Consider the following 7,265-nt stretch of genomic DNA (forward strand, 5'->3'; position numbering starts at 1 on the left):
TACAAAGAGGGAAAAGGTCTGAAGTGAGTCTCAGCATAGTATTTTGTACTGGAAGGCTAACCTTCCAATACAAAACCTATGCTAGGCTCACGGAGACACCCTTGCACCATGGTGCAAAGGTGTCTCCGTGGCGCACGGTAGCTGATTTCAGTGCCAGCGCTAGTGAGAGGGGAGGAGCGTGACTTATTTTAGAAAATAGTCTGCTCTCCTCCGCTCTCCTTTTCGCGTAGCTCAGCGCAGCATTTGCGGTTGCGTCTTTGTAGCACGTTAAAAGTTGGTAAATCTTCCCCTACATTTACAAAAAAGTGGTCGCAAATTGTGCTCTGCCTTTTTGAACATGCAATCTGGGTTTGAGAACCAACCTATCTACTAATAGAACAGTTCACAAAATACTGAATTACAGTATGACCTTTCGAAATAATATTAATTAGTCAGGTCGCAATTTGCAACTCACTGTGATCATGTACATTTAAAAGGGATTTTGGTGTGCAAGGAACAGCAGACCATCATACCTGTGATTGCTTTCAAAAACTGTTTTTTTTTTAAGCTACTTAAAAAATCCAGGCTGCTTTAAAAAGAAAGAATGTTATCTGTTTTGAAAAACCCTAGTGAGAGCAGGCTCTTGATTACTAACTACTCCTGCTGAAGCTTCCAAATGGAATCCCAAAGAATAAGGGGTTCAAAGGGGACCTCTTCCCTTTTGAGAATCAGCTACCACACAACTTGGGAGAAGTTAACAAATCAGTGGTTTGCAGCCAAAATTACAGTCGCAAACCATTGATATATATCATACCAATTCGCAATTTGGAAGCAACAACCTTAACATTCCTCTTCCAAATTACAATTTGATATGAGTTCTAAACCCATTTTGAAATTTGGAAAAAGTTTTCTGAATTGCATAATGGAGTCAGTGCATCAGAAAAAGTGATTTGGTGGCTGTAAACCGTGTAATTCAGGGTTTCCGATTGCTAAAATCACCGTAGATTAGGTCCAGAATTAGCAGTCTTTACGCTAATGTGCTGTTTTATAATTATCCTATATAAATGTCCTGATCATTTTTTAGGTGGCAAGGAGGTACAATAAAGAGTATTTGACTATATTTAACAAAAAGGATCATTTTACAATACAAAGGCCAACTAACTATAACGTCCCTGAAACCTATGTTTTTTTCAGTGAATTTCTAAGGTTTTTTAAATGCTAATTCCTAACTATAACGTCTGTAAAACCTATGCTTTTTTCAGTGAATTTCAAAAGATTTTTAAATATTAATTTCATATAAGAATATTTTATTGACTACATAACTTCTCGTTACTGCACAATACAAGAACATGAAAAGTGTAATTTTTGTTCCCTTTCACACGCAGTGACCCTAAATACAAAACTACTTTCTAAAGCTATTTTCCTGAAGAGCTCTCCGCTGCGTTTAGTTGTAGGTCATGTATCTGGGCGTTGCGCTGAACTTGGTATACGATTTGATGACTTTATTCACAGCTTCAAGGAAGTCCTTCTCGGTGGCCACTTTTCGACGGGCACGAATAGCGAACATTCCTGCCTCTGTGCACACACTTCGGATATCAGCGCCAGTGCTGTTGGGGCACAGTCGAGCCAGCAGCTCAAAGCGAATGTCTCGCTCGACACTCATGGAGCGGGCGTGGATCTTGAAGATGTGAGTCCGACCCTCGAGGTCCGGCAGGCTAAATTCAATCTTCCTGTCCAGCCGTCCTGGTCGCATCAGAGCAGGGTCCAACGTGTCAGGCCTGTTGGTTGCCATAAGCACTTTAATATTGCCTCTAGCATCAAAGCCATCCAGTTGGTTGATCAGCTCAAGCATAGTGCGCTGCACTTCATTGTCACCACCAGCCCCATCATCGAAACGAGCACCCCCAATGGCATCAATTTCATCGAAGAATATCAGGCAGGCTTTCTTTGTCCTGGCCATTTCAAAAAGCTCCCGGACCATCCGCGCTCCCTCACCAACATATTTCTGCACCAACTCTGAGCCAATTACTCGGATGAAGCAGGTATCTGTTCTGTTGGCTACAGCTCGAGCACACAAAGTTTTTCCTGTACCTGGTGGACCAAAAAGCAGAACACCTTTTGGAGGTTCAATTCCAAGATTAACAAAGCGCTCAGGATGAAGCAGAGGTGTTTCAAGAACCTCCCTCAGTTTCTCTATCTGTTCTTTGCATCCACCAACATCGCTGTAAGTGACATCAGGTTTCTCCTCCACTTGCATCATTGTGACTGTTGGGTCAATCTTCGGAGGCAGCGGTATGTGGATCTGATACTTATTTCTATCTACACCAACTCGCATTCCTTCTTCAATGTCAGTGGGGGCCACCTGATCACTGAGATCCACTACAAACTTGGCAAACTGTTTGACATTGATGATGTACTTGGGATCCTCTGAATCGGCATTGATTATCTTTGTACATCTTGCTACTTGCAATGGCTGCTAACTTTGAAGTGTCTGCTTATCTGCAGCCAAATCCCAGAGTGCTGGTGGTGCCAGCCCAGTGTCAGACTCCTTAATTCCTGTGACTTCATTGATTTTCTTAAGTAGCTGCTGAATATCATCTTCCACTTGCTTGATCTGTCTTGAGTAAGTGCTCTGACCATATGTTTTTAGCAATGCAATATCCCCTTCATCCAGCGCTTGGATGGGCTGATCCTCTTTTTCCTCCTCCTTGGTCTTGCGCTGCTCCTCTCCTAGGTAGTCGGGCATGGTAAAGCTCTGGAGAGCTCGTTCGTGACACAACACTGGTTGGATTGAGGAGTCTGACTCTGGACTCGGGCACCATAGGATTACACAGCAGCTTCCCACTTCCGGTACAAGCTAGCATCCCAGGGCACCCCGCGCGCGCACTCGCCGGAAGCTTTTTAAATATTAATTTCATATTTTAATATTTATAAAACCTATATTTTTTAAAAAATATTTTGGAACTCTATTATCCTTTTTTTCAATTAATTTAAAAAAACATGTAATGTTTTATGCCTGCAAAACAAACTGAAGTCCTGTACCGGTAGTGTACCAAGCTCCATCAGCACGCGAATCCTATCCGCCATATTGCTAAACTCGTAAAGGATGCGCAATTCGTATCCGACGGGTTTGTGGCACCGCGTCCCACAAAACATCATATACGTATGTGGTCACGCCAGCTGCTACTTTGGTAAGTGGCGTGTATGCAGTACCAAGCCGCGCCTTATGTCATGTATGTATGGGGTCGCTCCCGCTGTGCGTTCCGTATGTGACGAGTGCACACTGCCAGGCCCTGTGTTACGTCATAGACGTATGGTATCGCGCCGGGTACTCCATTCCCTCATTTTTTTTAGGCTCAAAACTATATCTAAATAAGATTAAAGTGTATATGAGAACAAGCGATAATCTAAAATATTTTAAACATTTAAATATTTCTAACTGTAAAAAACTTATATTATGGTCAATATATTTTCTCAAAAGCACGTTGGGTGCGGCCTACTTGCGCACTCGGTGCGCGATTGCCATGTAACCTTAAAGAAAAGCATTTGATTGGTTCATAACATTTCTCATTGTAACAGTTGGAGGACCCCACCCATTTTAGTCATTCTCTCTACAGCGTTAGATGAGAGACTCCTCTTCTGCTTAGAGAGCCTTTTTGAAAACTTTTTGCTATGTACACGACACGACACACAACATGCAACCATCATCTTCATCAATATTCATGCTCTGTAAAGTAGCCTTCCATCTGTGATAGCCATGCATCTAAAAGCTACATAACAGAAGTTTTCCCCACTGCCAGAGGTAACATGGTTGCATACGCAGTCCACAGCACAATGTAATGTGATACGGCCCAGGGGCAGTATCATGCATAGATAATGAACACACGGACACAGATAGATAGTGGAAGAGGGTACGGGCACGTGCGCTCGACTTCTTTTTATTACCAAGGTCAGATATCCAGTGACGTCTGTGCTGAATGCATGTAGGGTGAGTGTAAACCAGCCCTCAGGGAATGGTTGCTGCTAGCATCAACTACAACAGTAATCATTGGATCACACACAGAGATTCAATAATAAAAGGGTCAATAGTTTGTGCTGCAGTAAGGTAGGGACACTAGATGTGAAATAATACTGAAAAGATTATATCGTAAAAGAACCATAACTTATGGTATACTGAGATACAGGCAGTAGATCTGAAATAATACACAAAAAGATTATATCATAAAGGGTCCATCAGGTCTAGTTCACTCAGATAGCCACATCAAAAGCGTTCAGCATGTGCACAGCCAGCGATGATGCGTGCTGCGGGTGGGCCGTACTAGGAACAATGTCTGTTGCCTATAGGACTGCCTCATCTGCAATAGCAACTCGATCTGAATTGTAAACACTGCTGTCTGCAGTGTAGGCCAGAGAGCGGTCAGCAAGGGCCCACAGCCACGTGGCATTGACTTGAGCTGCCCAGTTTGTCATACGCGAAGCAACAAAAACCGTGTGCGGACCCTGTGATGACACGTATGCGTGGTGCGGACAGAGCGCACTGGAGCAATGTCTTTTGCCTACAGGATTGTGTCATCTACAATAGCAACTCGATCAGAATTGTGAACACTGCTGTCTGCAGTGTAAATTGAAGGCAGTAGTGAGCACAGTCATCCATGAATACTTTTTCTCACTTCCTCTTCACAAAATACAAAATACAACAACATAAATTACAAAAAACTCTGCAATAAATAAATCAAAACAATTTGAATTGTGATCTCTGCTGTCCACAGTGTAGACAGTTATTCAGGGGCCGATTTCGATTCCTGCCGCAAAACGAACCAACCGACACGGACCCGGACTGAATACCGACCAACACGGACCAGCGCCGTACGACCCGTGCAGTATGATGCAACGCATGTGAATTACAACCGGCACGTACGGAATACAAGCCGTACGACTGAGCCGTAGGGAAAATAGTGATCCGGCCGGCCCGAACCCGGAATGAACCCGACCGACCCGTACCCGCGATGTACAATTAGCGCAGTACGATGCAATGCGTGTAAAACCAGACCGACTCGCACGGATACCAAGCCGCACGACCGACACGCACATACAACCGGGCACATAAACAATAGAGACCGCTGCGACCGCCGCGTACCAAACACAGAAGACAGGCAGCGTGAACGAGGCGGAGAAGCCCGCATGAGACAACAGCAGCGTCCGTTTCCGTCACATGAACATCTCCTTCATGCCTACAAAACACAAAGGAAAAAAGACAAAAAAAGGACCAAACTAGCAATGACAAAGCCAATAAATTCCAAAGAAAAAAACATGGGACAAAGACACACCCACAACTCCAACTATATTAAGGACTACAATCACTACCATCATCCCTTGCAAACAGGAGACACAGCCAGCAGCAAACACCAGTACACAGCAACCACAGACACACTGACAACTCACCCATCACACAACTAACACACCATCAGCAACTCATACAAAAGCACACACACATACACACAGCAAAACCAACACCCACCAACCATCACTTGTACCCTCACACACACATCACTCACCACCACCACCCATCACCATGCCTCCAAAGAAGAATCCAAAGTTCACAGATAGTGAGTTAGAAATGCTGGTAGACGAGATCATCAGAGTAGAGCCACATTTGTTTGGTACATTGGTTCAAAGGACCCCCATCTCACAGAAAACCAAGATGTGGGCGAGGATTGTGGACAAGGTGAATGCACAAGCACCAACGTTGCGCACAAAGGACGATATCCAGAACAGGTGGTATGACGTGCGAAGGAGGGTCAAGAAACTCATCGAGAAAGATAACGCCTTGAGTCAGCGCACCGGCGGTGGCCCTCCTGCAAAACCAGTCTACTTCAGGACCTGGGAGGAGAAGGTGCGGGACATCCTACCACCAGAGAGCGTCCATGGCCTAACAGACATCCCAGAGCCTGGTGAGTACACAACCAACATACCCAAGATTGTGTGGCAAGGGGACAGTGAAACCATGCACCGCAAGCAAAGCTACACTAACCAATAGATAATCAGCCCAAGATGTGTGTGCCAGTCACACAAACACAATACCTGCCATCTCATAGTGACTGGGGACTGTGTCACGACATGCACCAACCTACAAACAAATAGAGCAAGCCAGTGGCACTAATCGAAATAGACCCTGCCAGACAGTTTGCCACCACAAACACACCACCTCACAGTGCAGCTGACTGTTAGGAAGGAATAGTGGGGATGCAGGAGAAGTGAGTGTAGCCAAAAGCGTGATGGGGCCTGTAGTCACAGATAATGCACACCCTCCTGATTGGCCCATCAAGACCTCTCTGAAACATGCACACATCACAGGGAGTGGAAAATGACTGACAAGATGGCTGACACTGGGTCCTACTGTGGGGAGCACAAGGCCCTGCTAGGGCTTGTGTGCAAATCACAAGCAGGACACCACTGACTGACATCCTGAAAGACAACTTGCACGCCCTACAATGGAAGCACGTTTCATGATGGGAAGGAGAACCGACAGCCCTAACCAGACTACTCAGCATGGGGAGACACACCCCCTCAACACAAACTCCACACAACTCACCGGGTACAATGCATTGACACACACCTCATTGAAATATCAGCAAAAGATACCCCGTACTGGGTGCTGCTGTGTGAAGCACAGGAGCGCACTTGGGACTTGTAGCCAAACAAACACCAGGATTTCACAGTCAGCCATCTTGCCATTGCTGTCACACCCCCTCACAGGGAAGCAGAGTCAAGTGGGAGGAAGTATGGGCATGCTGGGAAAGGGGGTGTAGCCAAGCGTATGATGGGAGTCGCAGTCACAGACAACCTACACCCACCCACATGGCGCAGCAAGATCAAACTGAAACATACTCGCCTCACAGGGAGTGGGAAGGGACTGACAAGATGTCTGACACTGGGCTCTGTTGTGGGGAGCACAAGGCCATGCTGGGAAATGGCCAACAACAATATCAAAGTCTGTCTGTGACAAGCTGGGAAAAAGCAGTGTACAGGCAGGCATCTGTTTGAAAAGTAGAAAATGTCATGTTTGTGAACCAGCGATGCATGTAGAAACATAAATCACATTGTGTGTCTCTTCCAAACACAGGTGGTGCTGGGCACCCAGCACCAAAAGGATGAGGATACCCAGTCCCAGACTCTGGTGGACACTGAGCTCTCTGGTCTGACTCTCTAACTGTCCTCTTCGGATGACGACGACCAACCTGGCCCCTTCGGTGTGAGCCATCATGCAGCACCAGCAGCATCAGCAT

At 45.7% G+C, this 7,265-nt stretch overlaps 1 pseudogene; it reads right to left on the reverse strand.

The window, feature by feature from the left end:
• Positions 1 to 1,269: 1,269 nt before the first annotated feature.
• Positions 1,270 to 2,818, reverse strand: LOC146860680 (26S proteasome regulatory subunit 7 pseudogene; annotated as a pseudogene).
• Between the last annotated feature and the right edge of the window lie 4,447 nt (positions 2,819 to 7,265).

The sequence above is a fragment of the Triturus cristatus genome, chromosome 3_1 (assembly GCF_964204655.1).
Source record: "Triturus cristatus chromosome 3_1, aTriCri1.1, whole genome shotgun sequence".
NCBI lineage: Eukaryota > Metazoa > Chordata > Amphibia > Caudata > Salamandridae > Triturus > Triturus cristatus.